General features: G+C 45.2%; 1 non-coding gene across 1 annotated transcript; it reads left to right on the plus strand.

The window, feature by feature from the left end:
- The first annotated feature begins 3890 nt into the window (after positions 1-3890).
- trnav-uac (transfer RNA valine (anticodon UAC)) lies at positions 3891-3963 on the plus strand. The gene has a single exon. It is a non-coding gene; the product is annotated as a tRNA-Val (tRNA).
- Positions 3964-15953: the final 11990 nt, after the last annotated feature.

Raw genomic sequence — 15953 nt, forward strand, 5'->3', positions numbered from 1 at the left:
TCAGCCAGCCCAGGCGTGGTTTAAGACATTAGACTCCTACATCTCACAGTTTTTGTGGAAAACCAAGCCACCACGAATTAGTTTAAAAACTCTTCAAAAATCCAGACGCTGCGGCGGCCTAGAACTACCTAACTTCCACCACTATTTTCTTGCCAATAGACTGAACCATGTCCACAAATGGATAAAACCCATGCCAGCAGACTCCTCCTGGATAGACATTGAACAAACATTTTGTGGAAATATCAAAGTTGCAGATCTGCCCTTTATCAGCACCAAAATCAAACATCATAGTTGTTACCAGAACATTAGCATAAAGCATCTCTGCAAGCCTGGTGGGAGTTTCTTAAAATTAATGGGTCTTCGCTTACTCTTTGCCAAAACACACCTCTCTGGAACAATCCAGACATCATACAAAACAAAAAGGCAATACACTTTCCAACTTGGCATATCAAAGGGATAACACATCTGAAACATGTTTTCACAAGAGACAAGTTTACCTCTTTTGAAGAACTAGTGTCTCACTATGAAATCACTAGTGCCAATTTCTTAGAATACCGACAACTAAAGTCAAAACTTAATGTAAAAAGTAAGAATACTGCCATCCACATGCAACCACCACCAGTAATAGAGCGATTTATTGATATATCAGGGAAAAGGACAGTATCCAAAATCTATATCTTAATTTCCAATGTAGACCAGACAGTGAGCCTTCCGATCTCTAAATGGGAAGCTGATCTCAATATCACCACTAATTACACGTTCTGGAATAACATATGTTCTAATTTATTCAGAATGACAAAAAATACAAATTTACAACTACAAAATTCTTCATAGAACTCACTATACAGGACAAAGGATGTTCCAAATGGGTCTCACAAACTCAAATATTTGCCCTCACTGTACAGATAACACAGCAGATAGATTCCTACATGCATTCTGGTCATGTTCACCTGTGCAGCAATTTTGGCAAAGAGTATGTGAACACCTGTCAACCCAGTTAAGCTGTCCAATCCCAGCAGCCCCTGCACTTTGTCTTCTAGGAGATCTAAGTGGGCTTGATCTAGAGACAAACTCATCACACACTTCTTTCTGCCCTCTGTGTCGCAAAGAAAATCATCCTCATGAACTGGAAAACTAAAAAAAAATTAAGCATTACTCAATACCTGAACAGCTTGTTAGATTATACCACCTTAGACACATTGTCTGCTTCATCAAATCAATGACCAAAACTATACTCTGATTGATTCCATTTCCAGGTAAGGATGCGTGGGGCTCGGGTGCTGCGTCATGTCTGGCACAGTGGGGGGGGGGTGACTGGTGGTTGGTGGTGCCTGCCTGCCTAAGGAACCGGGACGGGTTGGTGGACTCAGGGCTGGCCGCATGGGTCCCCTGCGGCGGGGGTGTGGTGGCTGCTGGGACCGGCGGCCCTGTGCCGGGGTGGGACCATTTTGGGGGTTGGCGTGTGCCTGTCTCCGGGGAGCCGGAGGCGGGCCTCCCTGCCGGTGTGCGGGGGCGGACCTGGGGGTGGAGACCTGGGTAACCTGCGTCCGGGGGACTCCCTCTGGGGGTGCCTGCCTGTGCCCGGAGGGGTGTCTCTCCCCTGGGGCGCTGCCCCTGCTCGGGTGGGGCGCTGCCTGCCCTAGCGGTCCGACGCCCTCTGGTAACTGCTCGGGCCTGTTGCAGGGGGGGTTGGCGGACTACTCAGGCTAGAACCTTCATTGGGCCCTGGGCGGAGGCTGGCCCTCAATGCACAACCGCAGAGTATGTGTGTGGGTTTGAGTGTCACACTACACGGGGCGAGCATGGGCATACTTGAGCGAGAGAATGGGTAAGTGTGAAAGAAGGGTGAGGATGGCTCTGGCTGTGCTGCGTGTGGCGCCTGGGCAGTAGTACTGCGGTCCCTGGGTCTCGGCTGTCCCTTCCTGGCTGGGGGTTGTGGGGGGTGGTGGGATAGGTAGCAGAGCCAGTCGGGAACCTGGCTCTGCGGACCCTGGTGCTCTGCTTCCCAACTACATTTCTCCGCATTCATCCACTTAGGTCTGCAAGGGGCGTCCTGCTGATGGAGGGACCAGGGCTACTGGGAAGTGGTTCCGTCCCTTCCAAGTGGGATGCTCTGCAGTTTTAATTGCATTAGTCATACACACTTGTCCAGGAATCTGGGGGCTCCTTCCGGGGGGGCCAGTAGACTTCCCATTGATGGCTCTGTCTGCTGGACCCCCCGGAGAATTGGGTATCTCCCAAAGTTCCTCATACTTAGCTACATACACATACATTTAGGGCCGGGGGTGGGCTCTTTCACTGGGGCCTGGGGCTCAGGCCAGTTGTGGCCTCGGCCACTGGCCCTGATGGAGAGATCACCACCCAGTTTTAACTGCAAAAAGACATTTAGGGCGAGGGGGGGGCACTGTCCCGGGGACACACCGTCAGCCAGCGGTTGTGCTCCTGGAGGTGTCACCCACCTTCAGTGCACTTTAGTTCCACACACTCACGTCCAAGCTGGGTTGCAGGGTTCTGGGGTACCTATTTCTACTGCCCTCTGCCTCCCCCGGGTTGAGGGGGTTGGTCGGGGCTCGGGAGGAGCTGCGGTCCCTGCCTGGGGCCACATGGACGGCAGGCCGGAGACCTACCCTCCCCACGAATGAGATCAAGCGAATGGTGTGGGTGGGAGAATGTATCTGAGAGTGCATTGGTTCACGTATGATTGACTAGTTTGTTGTGAGAGAGTCTATGGTGTGTGTGTGTTGATGTGATGATGTGTGTTGCACATGTGGATGGGTGTATGCGTCTGTGTTTGTGTGAGTTGGTATGCGTGTGGTGCGGTTGAAGTGTGGGGGGTCCGGTTTTTCGCCCGGGGTACGATGATCGTCTGCCTGGGTGGTCTCTTTTCTGCTGACCCCACCAATTGCTGGCCTTGTGCTGCAGGCCGCTGTAGCGCCAGGGGATGAGGTCGGGCCGATGGGGTAGGCCCCGCTCCGCCCGTGTGGGGGTGGTGGACTGGGGGCGGGCCCCACTCTGGGCGCGGGGGCATCTTCTGGCGGGCTCCCTACGGACCGTGGGTCCTCGGGCTCTACTCTTTCAGGCCCGCCCTCCCGCCGGGGGGAGTGTTTGCCCCTGGTTCTCATGGGGACAGCGTTGACCCCCGGTGGCCCACTCTGGCCTCGGGTGCTGTCTCTGTGGCTGCTGCAGCTCTGCCTGGGGGGCTCTGTGTGGGCGGCTTGGGTCGCACACCTGCCCTCCTGGAACTGAAGGTGTGTGGGCTCCCTGGCTGCTAGGATTCCTTCCTCTGCTTGCTGGATGGGTAGTGGCAGAGCCCCTCACATCACCCTGGCTTCCACAAGTGGCATTGTTCATGCACCAACGTCTGCCTCACCCTTTGGGTGAATAATGTTAAGCTACAGCCTTACTAACCTTGTAGTGGGACACTTTCCAAATCCAACTGTAAGTATTATTGATACTTATCACTACCAATATGAATAATGTGTGAATATGGAATTTGTGGTGTTGTATGTCATGACTTTTATTAAGTAGTATGGGATATGTATAATAATGCACATATGTATGTATATTGTATGTACATGTTTGTATTAGTATGTGCACATACCTTAGCACTATTATTGGTATTAGTATTAATCTCTAAGGTAAACCACAGTACAAAAATTGTTTAGTTATGAATGTGTTAGCCTAAGGTAAGCCTAAGGTATCCATGCTTCTTATTTATTTATTTATTTTTTATTATTTTTTTTTGCTCCGATTGTTTACTTAACAGATTTGCTTGGTTTCAGCAGCTGGTTGCACCCCTTATCCTCCCTCCCCCCCACCCTCCCGCATACACACCCTAAGTTTTTTTGGAACGCTTCTTCCTCAAGAACTGTCTCTCAAATCCTTGTCAGGTTTCTGTAGTGTAGTGGTTATCACGTTTGCCTTACACGCAAAAGGCCCCTGGTTCGAAATCAGGCAGAAACTTTCACATAATCTTTTGTCCGATGTAGATAATCAATGTGTGTGACAGTCCATGAGCGTTCAAGATGGCCAGTCGGAACTGCATTTCCTGTGAAAGACTCCCTGGATATGGCAAAGTGCACTGGCAAGTGTATGTTCACTAAAAGATTGTCCTGTCAACATTTTGTCACGTCTTGCTGACAAGGCACGAGCAACACAAAGTCATGTTGTTCAAAAGTGAGTCAAAGATTCTGCTTTAAAGAGGAAGTTCAATGTGCAACATGGTATGGGTTTCTGTCATGTAGTGGTTATCACGTTTGCTTCACACGCAAAAGGTCCCTTGTTTGATGCCAGGCAGAAAAAGGTAAGTTTTACTTTCAACTTTCTCCATGCAGGGGCAATTTTTATGCCACTGTAGCCATGTTCAACATATTTATATAGTAGAAATGCATGGCACATGATCTGTTGGTTCTTTCTAAAAAGCAACAAATCAAACGTTGAGGACATGGTTGCGTTTTGCATCTTAGAGTTTGGACATCTGTTGCTGAAACCTGGGATGGACCGAAGGATGCAGATCTTCAGTCTAACACTTCTCCCGCCTAAGCTACTCTAGCAAAAAAGAGTTACTTTGTGGTAGTCAAAAGCAGCAATCCTCAGCTGTTTTTTTTTTAAAAAGAAAGTAAATTCATGCGCCATGTGGTGGGATGACAAAGAAAAACACTCCCCGTCAGGGAATCGAACTCTGGTCTTCCGCGTGACAAGCGGAGATACTGGCCACTATACTAACGAGGACCAAAGTTCCCATTTTGTGGTCTGTAGGACACCAAGTCACACTTGACACACAATTTTTGTGTGGAATTTAAGCTGCAACAAACCAAGTTTGTGGTTCAAGTATTTTCCAAAGTGACCAAAAACATTTGGAGGCTACACTTTAGCTCCATTGATTCACATGTACCCATGGAAAGCATAGTCGGCACTTGCAACAAGTTTTTTTGGAACGCTCCTTCCTCAAGAACTGTCTCTCAAAGCCTTGTCAGGTTTCTGTAGTGTAGTGGTTATCACGTTTGCCTAACACGCAAAAAGCCCCTTGTTCGAAACAGACAGAAGCTTTCACATAATGTTTTGTCCGATGTAGATAATCAATGTGTGTCACAGTCTATGAGCGTTCACAAGATGGCCAGTCGGAACTGCATTTCCTGTAAAAGAGTCCCAGGATATGGCAAAGTGCACTGGCAAGTCTATGTTCACTAAAGGACTGTCCTGTCAACATTTCAAAAAGACAGGCTATCATTGGTTGCTTTCACTTTTAAACACACCTGAACACAAATTGCTTACCTGGCAGAACTCCAAGCTCCTAGAGACACTGCAGAAGAGGGTTGTCAATGGCTCCACTTTTTGCTAGCATGCTCATGTGCACTAATTTGGACTTGAGAAGAATCTATAATTAAGAGGTCAAAAGGGTCTTGAGAAGAGAGCAGTCAGCTGTTGCAGCCATCCTGGGTGGCTGCCATTGTTGGTGTGTCTGGCCAGAGCAGTGTGTGATGGAATGCAGATCATAGAGCTGTTAGGGTTTAAGGCTGCACTAGACCATTTTCTGTCCAGGAACCTTCACGTCTTGCTGACAAGGCACGAGCAACACAAAGTCATGTTGTTCAAAAAGTGAGTCAAAGATTCTGCTTAAAGAGGAAGTCAATGTGCAACATGGTATGGGTTTCTGTCATGTAGTGGTTTTCACGTTTGCTTCACACGCAAAAGGTCCCCTTGTTTGATGCCAGGCAGAAAAGTGTAAGTTTTTCTTTCAACTTTCTCCATGCAGGGGCAATTTTTATGCCACTGTAGCCATGTTCAAAATTATTTATCTAGTAGAAATGCATGGCACATGATCTGTCGATTCTTCTAAAAAGCAACAAATCAAACGTGAGGACCATGGTTGCGTTTTGCATCTCAGAGTTTGGACATCTGTTGCTGAAACCTGGGATGGACCGAAGGATGCAGATCTTCAGTCTAACACTCTCCCGCCTGAGCTACTCCAGCAAAAAAAAGTTACTTTGTGGTAGTCAAAAGCAGCAATCCTCAGCTGTTTTTTTATAAAAGAAAGTAAATTCATGCGTCATGTGGGATGACAAAGAAAAACAATCCCCGTCAGGGAATCGAACCCTGGTCTTCCGCGATGACAAGCGGAGGATACTGGCCACTATACTAACGAGGACCAGTTTGCCCATTTGTGGTCTGTAGGACACCAAGTCACACTTGACACACAATTTTTGTGTGGAATTTAAGCTGCAAAAAACCAATTTTGTGGTTCAATTATTTTCCAAAGTGACCAAAAATATTTGGAGGCTCCGCTTTAGCTCCCTTGATCACAAATACCCATGAAAAGCATACAAGCAAGTTTGTGGTTCAAGTATTTTCCAAAATATTTTCCAAAGTGACCAAAGACATTTGGAGGCTCCGCTTTAGCTCTATGATTCACATGTAACCCATGGAAAGCATAGTCGGCTAAAAGCAAACAATCAAACATGAGGTCATGTGGTGGGATGACAAAGAAAAACACTCCCCGTCAGGGAATCGAACCCTAGTCTTCCGCGTGTGTTATGGGAAAATTGTCTCTTCCTTATTTTTATGTGTCTTCCTTATTTCTATGCATTTCTATGCAGTTATTATACGAGTTATGACTTATGTTCTGCAATTAATATCTTATGTTTTGTCTTACTGTATGCATTTGACATTTCACCTACATGTTCAATGGTTGTCTCTGCCTGATAGACTCTCAACTCTAGCTCCCAAACCCAAGGTCGGGGAGTTGTGTCTCTGTCTGTTGAGACTCTGTGCTCCTTTCTCACAGATAGTTGGGACGTCAGCAATGCAGGTGTGAGAATGTAAATATCTTCACACACACTGCGACAGGGAGGAGATGGTGCATGTAATTTGATTGGGTTAGAAAGACATTCCACCCTAGTCGGACAGAGAAAGGGGTTAAAAGGCAGAGAAGCAACTTGAGGATCGTGGGCTCTTTGCATCACACCTTCGTGGTGTGTGCACTGATCTCCCCAGCTGGTTTTTGGTTTGTTGATGTGCACGATCAACATCCATGCTTTTATTTGCTTTCCCCCATTATTTTTATTTTCTTTATTATTTCAATAAATCGCACAAAAGGACAACTCTCTCATCTGCTTCTTTATGGAAAATTTCCACCACAGAAATTGGCGTCTACGAACAGGATCCCGCGGCAGGTCGTCTGGACGGTGTGACCAGGGACGATAGTCCTGAGGACTAGGGTCGCTCAGCCTCCAAACCTCTACAGACATTCAGAGCTGGGAGGACTGCTCACCCGTCTGGGTCGCCTCTGACGAGATCCACGAACTCAGATTCAAACTCAAATCCTAATTTGGCTCGGCTCGGTGAGAGAGATTCCTTTTGATTTGGGGAAAAACAAAAAGAAAATATAACTAGAAAAGAGAATAATAATATTCTAAAACGACTATGTGGCTGAAAACATCTAAAATATAATAATTAGGACCAAAAATTTTTTTTTTAAATTAAAAAATTTAATATTCGGGTAAAATATAATTAGGTCAAAAGTCTGCCCTGGTGGCCGAGACGGTGGTTGCTAAGGGTTGGCTCGTGGGACCGAGCTTGTTTTGTCTGTACTGAGGATACAGACCAGTGTGCAGATCTGAGCGCAGTCCAAAGGGTGTGGACAAGGAAATAAAGACGGCTTCTGAAATACGGAGCGCGTTTGCAGGGGGAAGTGGTTTTGAGATACGAGGGACCCGGGTCTTAGAGGGGCCTGACGGTGAGGGACCACTTCCGAGAACCCTGTCGCTGATCTGAGCGGTTCCCTTTCTACGGAGACGTCCGTGGAAGAGAAATTTCGAAAAAAGGTTCCGGCCGGACACATAAAAATCTAAGGCAGGAAACCGCCGGGACTCTGAAAGATGGGGTTCGGGGCGATCTAAGTCTCCCACCACCACTGCAGCATTACAAAAAGTAAAAGTAATTATCAAAGTAAAAAGTAATATGGTTTTAGTGCGTTTCAATGTTTCCATGAGTGGGAAACTGGTTGTGGGGTTCAAAAAGAGAATCACTTAGTGTAAAGGACATACGCACCTTAAAAGAAAAATTAGAGACAAAAGAGAAATACTTGAAAAAGCAAAACTATCAAAACTAAAGCCCTAAAAGAAACAAAAGAGAGATGAGAGTAAACAGAAAAAAAGGAAGATAACAACTCTGGGGAAGAATTGTTTGCACTCTGCCACATCACACACACACATACCACACACACACACACACACAACACACACACACACACACACACAACACACACACACACACACACATATCATGTCAAGAGCAAATGCTCCCATTGTTTCTGCTCTCTATCCTAATGCAGAACTGAGCGCGATGAGGGTTAATCCGGATCTGGACTCCTTTCCCAGCATCAGCAGAAGAACCGAAGGAGAAGAAGCGCCGACCAACAACCAGAACAGGGTGGAAGCTCTGACACCACAGCAGCTGGAGGACACAGACCACAGCATGGACGCCTCAGCGACTCCCACAACGTCTGCAAGCCATCACGTTCTGGGCTCATCAGATGAACCAGCTACTACAAGCGTGTGTGATCTGACACAGACACCTGCTTATGACAATCAGCAAAGGAAAACAAGGACAGAGCAACAGCAGAGTGAGAAGACGTGCTCTGACACAGACACTGGTTGAAACAACAGGAGAGGCTTCAGACGTGAATCGGCCCAATAGAGCTGCATGCGAGGATCCAGGAAAGGTCCTGTCATCGAGGAACAACTGTCCCATTGAAAGGCTTCACCCACTGGCACTCACATGAGACTGATGGTTGGGGAAGGAGGAAGGTGCGGTTCCTTTTCACGTGACGTACAGACGGTACCGGAAACACACACACACCACACACATTCATACACGCAATGAAGAAACACGCTTACAGCTGAGTACCGCTCAAATTCATGTTCATGCTTATCTGCTTGTCAATGAAGAATCGCTTTTTGCTCAAAAAAATCCCAGAGTGATTTTCAAATTATGACAAACAAGCTAATGACAACTGCTGCATGACCTTTACAGTCTGATGGGTTCAAACTATTTAACATTGCAACAAATTCAGTAATAAAGTCCTTCATGTTTCTAAAACTACTTGTGCACCACTATAGGTTTGTCTGGCCAGACTAGAAGACTTTAGGAAAACAAACAGACTATAGAAAAAAAAAAGAAAACTATAGGAAGACTGAAACCGACTGAAACAGACTATTAATGACTATTAAAGGGAAGACGATCTATTAGAGAGAAGTAATAATAATTACTGTACGTACCAACTATTAAAGAAAACTTATTTTTTCACTGTCTTATGCACATCTGACAGCGAGACACCTTGAGATTTATTGTTGCTTTCAAATTTATGCCCAGTTAAATTTTTAGGAAGAGATCTCATGTGTAAATTAGGTATTTGATTGATTTCCACTCCAGACGGAGTGCAGGTACATCTACAGACATTCTAAATAATCCCTCTTTTGTTGGTGTTAACTTCAGCTCAACTGTGCTCTTATCATTGGCTGCTGAGGGGGGGCTGTAACTGAGGCCCTCACACAGGCTGCATCACAGCTTGTTTATGATTTCACACACACACACAAACTGACCTCAACTTCCCTCTTTTGGGATGAACACAGGTCTGCGCTTGCGATTTCTTTTCCTAACGAACAAAAAGATTTTTGATTTTTATTCTACAGTTCCACACGTCCCTCTGTGAAAACATGATGGAGACAGATGACAGGACGTTGGTCCTTTCGTGAACAGATGTCAACGGGGTGGAGACTGGTGAACGACTTCTGACCCCATGTGATGTAGTCAACTACTTTGCATACTTTTAGAAAACTTTTTTTATTCTGCCCGTCATGTGCAGCAAACAGTGAACTGGGTACCTCCACATTCTAATGACACACATTACACGCTTTTGTTTTATTTTTATTTTTCAGAGGACGCTCTGACCCAACACTCAGCCTTACAGGAAGCCCTGCTTCCCTGTGGCTCACACACAGATATGATGTAGGTTCAATCAGAGGATGTGAACCAGTGGTCATCACAACCCAAATCTGACCACAAACATGTAAACAACAACACCCTCTTAAAGGAGCCATAGATGGTGTTACTGCAGACACCACTAAGCTACTGAAACATTGGATGCTACAGGCCACAAAGAGAGCCTGTTTAAATTACACTTTGTTCAGACAAGGTTATTTTCTGGGTCATTGTAATTACAGCTGATGGCAAATCCTCTCACCCACAGGTTAAAAAGCAATTTGAGACCTGCCTAAACCGTGCACGTATAAACAGCTGATGTCTTTTCTAGGTTTTTGTTCTTATTGTAGGACTTTCGTTCCTAACTTTATTGTCTTTGAGGCCCCACTCAGGGTTTCTGATGCAGACGTCTTCATCGTCCACTTCTTGTCTCACGTGGACGTCTGAGGCTGAACAACGTTCACCGACCTCATGCTTGCTCTTCAGTCGACTCTTACTTTGGGTCTTCCTGTTCTGACCCTACGCGACCTTTTACTCAAACAGTGCATGAAGATCAGTTGTACGACTTCTGTTCTTTGTCCTCATACTGTGTCTTTGATTCTTTTGGAATAGATCACATCTTTCTACAGCCAGATGGCTTAGATGCAACACCACTTTGCTCAACATACTAAACATTACTGTCAAGAGGTCGTCTTGAAGTCTGGCACATTGCTAAGACACTACTCTGCTCAGGCTGCAGAGTTGATCACATTGACTGAAGCTAGTAAACTAGCAGAAGGAGAGTCTGTTACCATCTACAGACTCCACAGATGCTTGTCACACGTTGGTTCTCTGTGGAAGCATGGAAAGCTTTGAAGTCTGATTGCAAACCTATCTTACATCATGATAAGGTTCTGCTTTGCTGGATGCTGTCCTGCTGCCTACAGCTAATGCTGTTTGTAACTGTCCAACATCAGTGACGACTTTGTTTGTGCCGACATGCAGCTGCAGACGCTGCTGCGAAGGTCGCCGCCCAACAACCCCTTCCTCTCCTGATCCTTGTTTCCTCTCCTGATCCTGTTCCCTCTCTCCAACTCTCTCTATCCTTTCCTTCCTCTCTCCCTGTGCTTTAAACATTTTGTACCTCACAGGAACTCAGACTCTGGCAGACGAATGGTTCCACCTGTAGCCATGGAGTCTGGTTTGGGCCTGATGGCAGCTGTGCCACCCAAACACTTTTTCCGCACAATTCAGATTTCCCAACAGGTGAAAACAGGCGACAGGACCATTACACCATCCAACCAGGGGACTGGGCGATCGTTAAGGAGTTCAGGAGGAAGCACTGGACCTCCAAACGGTGGCGAGGCCCCTTCCAGGTCCTTCTGACGACCCACACGGCTGTGAAGATCACAGAAAGAGTGACTTGGATCCACTCCATCCAGGAAGGTCCCGGATCCGACAGACGACCCCCCATCTACACCATACGAGAAAACCACCACTGACGAAAAGAACTGAGAAGGACGACCCTCGCTGTGCTCACACACGCACTGCGGCGAGGCTGCGTTGACCGTTCAGCTAAAGGTGTGAGCCAAGCGCCGCCTGAAGCTGCGCCGGTGAATCACACTATCAGACCAATATCTACACACACGCTCCTGAGAAAACACACACACGAGCAGCCTTGAGTTGCCGACGCTGGACGACGTGTAGACTCTTCACATCACGGGAGTGACAGTGACTCAGACGACATTGGGAGGAAACCTGACGGTGATAACGAATCCCAAGTGTCTGTGATCAGCTGATCACAACCTGAAGAACTCCAACGAACTGGCAATACATCAACACACAGGTTGGAAACAATCTAACGCTACTGTTCAACAGGAAGAGGCAGATTGTTACAAGACATCAATTGTAACCTTGTTGTGTTAGACTTCATTTTATGCTACTTGGATTGTTGCCTTTATCATATGATGTTTCTATGTAACTTTACACACTACTTTTGAATGAGAAAATTTCACATAATTCACAACACTGAGTTTAAATATCCTAAAGTTGATTTGGTGTTTAATTTGCTCACAATCACTTATTCACTGCTACAATTAGTTTTTATCCTTCATCTACAGATGACAGAGGTTATGAGACAAAACGCATCATCATTCTGGTTTAATCCCTGAATCTCCTATTCGCTCTAGACGCAAATGTACAATTAAAGATCCGAAAGCATTAAATCTATCTTAAGATTATATGATACAGAACCCCACCGGAAACCTATGGCTATCATACATTAATTATCTTTATTACATTACAATTGAATGGCCGTAGACACGTTGTTAGCAGAGAAAAGAGGCGTTTGTGTTATGTTTGGAGACGCATGTTGTACTTACATCCTGAATAACACTGATTCTAATGGTATTGTGGCGAAGGCGCTACACAGCCTTCAGAATCTCAACTAACTCTGGTATAGGTTCTTCCTCTTGGAATTGGCTAGACGAGATGTCTGGAAAATGGAAATCTGTTCTCATGTCCGCAGCTGTTTCCTTTATCATTGTGATGGCTGTGATTCTCTTGTTTGGTTTTTGCGTTATCCCACTGGTTAGAGGTCTCATCATGCGTGCGACCCCAGCAACACTCTCGTATCAAATGACACAATGCACTATGTTCAAAAACCCCAACTCTAATTTACTTAATGACTTTGACGATGGTCTTAGGCTATCTGACCACAAAATATAATATGATACAAATATGATAATGAGCTTATTTTCTTCACATGCCAATACAGAAGTTATTCTTGTATAACTACCCACCAAAAACAGCTCCCAACCTTTTGTCCCTTAGTTACTTCCATTTTATGTGAAGGTGTATTTTGAATCTTGATGAGTTAATACCCTTATTGTTTCATTTGCAAGGATCTTTTATTATTACAGAATGTGATGTTGACAATTTTTATTCCTTTATGGTTTGATTAATGTGTAATCAAAAGGGGGGAGTGTTATGGGAAAAATTTTCTCTTCCTTATTTTTATGTGTCTTCCTTATTTCTATGCATTTCTATGCAGTTATTATACGAGTTATGACTTATGTTCTGCAATTAATATCTTATGTTTTGTCTTACTGTATGCATTTGACATTTCACCTACATTGTTCAATGGTTGTCTCTGCCCGATAGACTCTCAACTCTAGCTCCCAAACCCAAGGTCGGGGAGTTGTGTCTCTGTCTGTTGAGACTCTGTGCTCCTTTCTCACAGATAGTTGGACGTCAGCAATGCAGGTGTGAGAATGTCAATATCTTCACACACACTGCGACAGGGAGGAGACGGTGCATGTAATTTGATTGGGTTAGAAAGACATTCCACCCTAGTCGGACAGAGAAAGGGGTTAAAAGGCAGAAGCAACTTGAGGATCGTGGGCTCTTTGCATCACACCTTCGTGGTGTGTGCACTGATCTCCCCAGCTGGTTTTTGGTTTGTTGATGTGCACGATCAACATCCATGCTTTTTATTTGCTTTCCACATTATTTTTATTTTCTTTATTATTTCAATAAATCGCACAAAAGGACAACTCTCTCATCTGCTTCTTTATGGAAAATTTCCACCACACGTGACAAGCGGAGATACTGGCCACTATACTAACGAGGACCAAATTTCCCATTTTGTGGTCTGTAGGACAGCAAGTCACACTTGACACACAATTTTTGTGTGGAATTTAAGCTGCAACAAACCAAGTTTGTGGTTCAAGTATTTTCCAAAGTGACCAAAAACATTTGGAGGCTCCGCTTTAGCTCTATTGATTCACATGTACCCATGGAAAGCATAGTCGGCACTTGCAACAAGTTTTTTTTGGAACGCTCCTTCTTTAAGAACTGTCTCTCAAAGCCTTGTCAGGTTTCTGTAGTGTAGTGGTTAATACGTTTGCCTAACACGAAAAAGGCCCCTGCTTCGAAACCAGGCAGAAACTTTCACGTTATGTTTTGTCCGATGTAGATAATCAATGTGTGTGACACACCATGAGCGTTCACAAGATGGCCAGTTGGAACTGCATTTCCTGTGAAAGAGTCCCGGGATATGGCAAAGTGCACTGGCAAGTCTATGTTCACTAGAGGACTGTCCTGTCAACATTTCAAAAAGACAGGCTATCATTGGTTGCTTTTTACTTTTAAACGCACCTGAACACAAATTGCTTACCTGGCAGAACTCCAAAGCTCCTAGAGACACTGCAGAAGAGGGTTGTCAATGGCTCCACTTTTTGCTAGCATGCTCAGGCGCACTAATTTGGACTTGAGAAGAATCTATAATTAAGGGGGCAAAAGGGTCTTGAGAAGAGAGCAGTCAGCTGTTGCAGCCATCCTGGGTGGCTGCCATTGTTGGTGTGTCTGGCCAGAGCAGTGTGTGATGGAATGCAGATGATAGAGCTGTTAGGGTTTAAGGCTGCACTAGACCATTTTCTGTCCAGGAACCTTCACGTCTTGCTGACAAGGCACGAGCAACACAAAGTCATGTTGTTCAAAAAGTGAGTCAAAGATTCTGCTTAAAGAGGGAGTCAATGTGCAACATGGTATGGGTTTCTGTCATGTAGTGGTTATCACGTTTGCTTCACACGCAAAAGGTCCCTTGTTTGATGCCAGGCAGAAGAAGGTAAGTTTTTCTTTCAACTTTCTCCATGCAGGGGCAATTTTCATGCTACTGTAGCCATGTTCAACATATTTATATAGTAGAAATGCATGGCGTATGATCTGTTGATTCTTCTAAAAAGCAACAAATCAAACATGAGGACATGGTTGCCTTTTTCATCTTAGAGTTTGGACATCTGTTGCTGAAACCTGGGATGGACCGAAGGATGCAGATCTTCAGTCTAACACTCTCCCGCCTGAGCTACTCTAGCAAAAAGGAGTTACTTTGTGGTAGTCAAAAGCAGCAATCCTCAGCTGTTTTTTTTTTTTATAAAAGAAAGTAAATTCATGCGCCATGTGGTGGGATGACAAAGAAAAAGAATCCCCGTCAGGGAATCGAGCCCTGGTCTTCCGCGTGACAAGCGGAGATACTGGCCACTATACTAACGAGGACTAAATTTGCCATTTTGTGGTCTCTAGGACACCAAGTCACACTTGACACACAATTTTTGTGTGGAATTTAAGCTGCAACAAAGCAAGTTTGTGGTTCAAGTATTTTCCAAAGTGACCAAAAACATTTGGAGGCTCCGCTTTAGCTCCATTGATTCACATGTACCCATGGAAAGCATAGTCGGCACTTTCAACAAGAAAGTTTTGGGAGACTGGGAAGGCAGTTATGCGCGGTAGAATTATTTCATATTCATCACACAAGAAAAAAAAGGACATGTTACTTGAATTAGAATTAGAGCAAAAAATAAAGCGGCAAAATGGGAGCGGCACGGTGGTGCGGTGGGTAGCACTGTCGCCTCACAGCAAGAAGGTTCTGGGTTCGATTCCCGGAGGCGGCCCTGGCGCCTTTCTGTGTGGAGTTTGCACGTTCTCCCCGTGCTTGCGTGGGTTCTCTCCGGGTTCACCGGCTTCCTCCCCCAGTCCAAAGACGTGCATTAGGTTGATTGGCCTCTCTCCATTGTGTGAGTGTGTTGCCCTGCGATGGACTGGCGACCTGTCCAGGGTGTACCCTGCCTCTCGCCAGTAGCCAGCTGGGATAGGCTCCAGCACCCCGTGACCCCGCACTAGGGAGTAAGCGGTTAAGAAAATGGATGGATGGAATAAAATCTCTAGAGATTAAATATGCAGCCTCTCCAACCAATGATGTCCTAGAAGACCTAAAGAATCTAAAGCTGAAATTAAATAATATAATTGATTGCAAAACTCAGTTTCAGATAGACCAATTACGCTGGGAGAACTTTGACCATGCTAATAAATGTGGTAAATTTCTAGCTAACCAATTAAAAAATAGATAAAGAGAAACAAATCATCCATTCAATAACTAATAAGGAAGGCAACATTACTCGTGATCCCCATGAAATAAATGATACCTTTAAAAACTT

This window comes from Betta splendens, chromosome 9 (genome assembly GCF_900634795.4).
Source record: "Betta splendens chromosome 9, fBetSpl5.4, whole genome shotgun sequence".
Taxonomy (NCBI): Eukaryota; Metazoa; Chordata; class Actinopteri; order Anabantiformes; family Osphronemidae; genus Betta; species Betta splendens.